This window comes from Mastomys coucha, unplaced genomic scaffold, assembly GCF_008632895.1.
Source record: "Mastomys coucha isolate ucsf_1 unplaced genomic scaffold, UCSF_Mcou_1 pScaffold21, whole genome shotgun sequence".
NCBI lineage: Eukaryota > Metazoa > Chordata > Mammalia > Rodentia > Muridae > Mastomys > Mastomys coucha.
The window spans coordinates 106,898,804-106,901,196 of record NW_022196904.1 but is presented as its reverse complement, the minus strand read 5'-3'; the positions used below and the strand labels follow the sequence as shown (position 1 = coordinate 106,901,196).

Here is a 2,393-nt window from a genome sequence, read left to right as displayed (position 1 = left end):
CCATTGATGACTGACTTTGCAATCCTCTACTATACACATGCTGCCAGAGCAATCAGTCCCACCATGTGCAGACCTTGGTTGGTGGTTGAGACCCTGGGAGCTCTGAGGATACTAGTTAGTTCATATTGTTGTTCATCCTAAGGGGCTGCAAACCTTCAGCTCCTTTGGTCCTTTCTCTAACTCCTTCATTGGGGACCCTGTACTCAATTCAGTGGATGGCTGTGAGCCTCTACTTCTGTATTAGCCAGGTACTGTCAGAGCCTCTCAGGAGACAGCTATATCAGGCTGGCTTGTTCTTCCTTCAGTCTCTGCAACTCCTTCTGTGGGTATTTTGTCCCCCCCCACACACACACACTTTTCTTTTCGAGACAGGGTTTCTCTGTATAGCCCTGGCTGTCCTGGAACTCACTTGTAGACCAGACTGTCTCCTCAAACTCAGAAATCCTCCTGCATCTGTCTCCCAAATGCTGGGATTAAAGGCGTGAGCCACCACTGCCTGGCTATAATTTTTATTGGTGTTTACTCATTGTGCTAAATGATGGGTTTCACAGTGACACTTTTGCTTGAATATATCATGCCACTTTGGTCATTTTTATGCCCCATTACTCTCTCCTTTCCCATCACCCTGGTCCCTGGTCCCCCTCTTCTTCCCAAATGGTCTCCCTTACACTCTCATGCTCTCTCTCTCTCTCTCTCTCTCTCTCTCTCTCTCTATATATATATATATATATATATATATATATATATATATATATATACACATATACATATATACATATATATATATATATATATATATTTCTAGGTTCTACTTATGAAAGAAAGCACACCATACAGATGCGACGCCTCTTTTTTGTGTCTTTGTAAATGTATGTGAAATTTGACATCAGGAATTGAAAACCTTCTGGTATGGCTTTGCTCTGTCTAGGTTGTTTTGACTTATTAGTTACTGGTCCTTTGTGCATATGTGTGTGCGTATCAATTTTCTAAGATTCTGATAGAAATGACACTTCTATAGACTAACTTGGAAAGAAGTTCTATGTTAACAGTACTTTTTACCTATGAATATAGAACATCTCTCATCTATCTAGACTCCTTTACATGGTCATTAACCATTGTTGTGGTTTCCATATACAAGTTTTGCATTTTAACTAAATTATTACTGAGTGCCAAAGGACACGACATCAGTCTGTCAGACACTGTACCCACGTGTTCATTATCGCATTATTGATGGTAGCCACAGTAGGAAATCAACTTAAATACCCAACAATGCATTTATGCTCAAAGAAAGTATGATCCACATACATACAGATGTGAGCATGTACAAGAGAATGCCAGTCATCCTTGCAAAGGGTGGGAAGTCTGCTGTCGGTGACAATGTGGATCAGCCTGGTAGAGATTATGTGGAGAAATAAGACAAGATGAGAAGGGCAGGTGCCTGGTCATGGGACTGCCACATGGAATGTGAGTCAGTGGAACTTACAGAAGCAGAGATCAGAGTGAGGCTGCCAGAGCTCGCTGACCAGCTTTAGAGGAGAAATAAAAATGGTGCAGAGTTCAGTATGGTGGCCAGTGTTCTTGAAAATAGCTAAGAGTATAGATACTCACTAATCTCAGCACAGAAATGTTACTCTTCAAGGTTATATATATGTTGTGACCTTATCCTGCCATCCCACAGGATACAGATACTTTGAAACATTGCATATACACACATATACTTACATTATTTGCTGGTTAAATGAGTAAAAGCAGGCTGTGTCTGGTATTATTTTGTTTACCTTCATTAGGAAATCTGTAACTTGTGAGCAACAGGAGACAGAACAGAGCAGAGGACTGTCCATCTCTGGTGATGAGTGAGCCAAGGGTCTGAGAATTTCCCATTTCAGAGGCCACGTGCAGAAGGACATTTCTATTGAGCAAGGAGTTCTCTGAATGAAGACAGCACATGGAGAACTGAGTGCTCGTGACACCAGCTAAGTGGCTGAGCCCCGAGTCCACCACTCACTGCTATGCTCCAGATCTACCCTGTGGAATCCCATCGCAGACATGAATTATGGGGAGACATGTCCTTTGTCATATCCCTAATTCAGAAAAAAAAAACAAGCTTTTTCCTGTTCTCTGCCATTTCCTGCCATGCGTAATATAGTAAATTAATTAGTGGATCTGGAGGCATTTTGCTAATACAATTTCTCTCTTGCTTGAGGTGAATTATGTTCATGCTTCAGTCACTCGAATATTACTCCTCCATGTTTGACAGAATTATGTTATCAGGTGACGATTCTATTGCACACTATCTGATTCTAATTAAACCAGAAAGTAGCAAATTGCTTCCCGGTCGGCGCTCCCCACCCCTTGCCGTTCCATCCCACGTTTAGAGCTTTGTGAGCTGAGCC

The 2,393-nt window shown here is 41.8% G+C and overlaps 1 long non-coding RNA gene across 1 annotated transcript in view; it reads left to right on the top strand.

Annotated features, from left to right (window-relative positions):
• Positions 1-2,186, top strand: part of LOC116100875 — a 4,084-nt gene extending 1,898 nt beyond the window's left edge. The window contains exon 2 of the long non-coding RNA XR_004122704.1: positions 1,788-2,186. This is a non-coding gene — a long non-coding RNA (uncharacterized LOC116100875). The remainder of the gene's footprint in view (positions 1-1,787) is intronic.
• Positions 2,187-2,393: the final 207 nt, after the last annotated feature.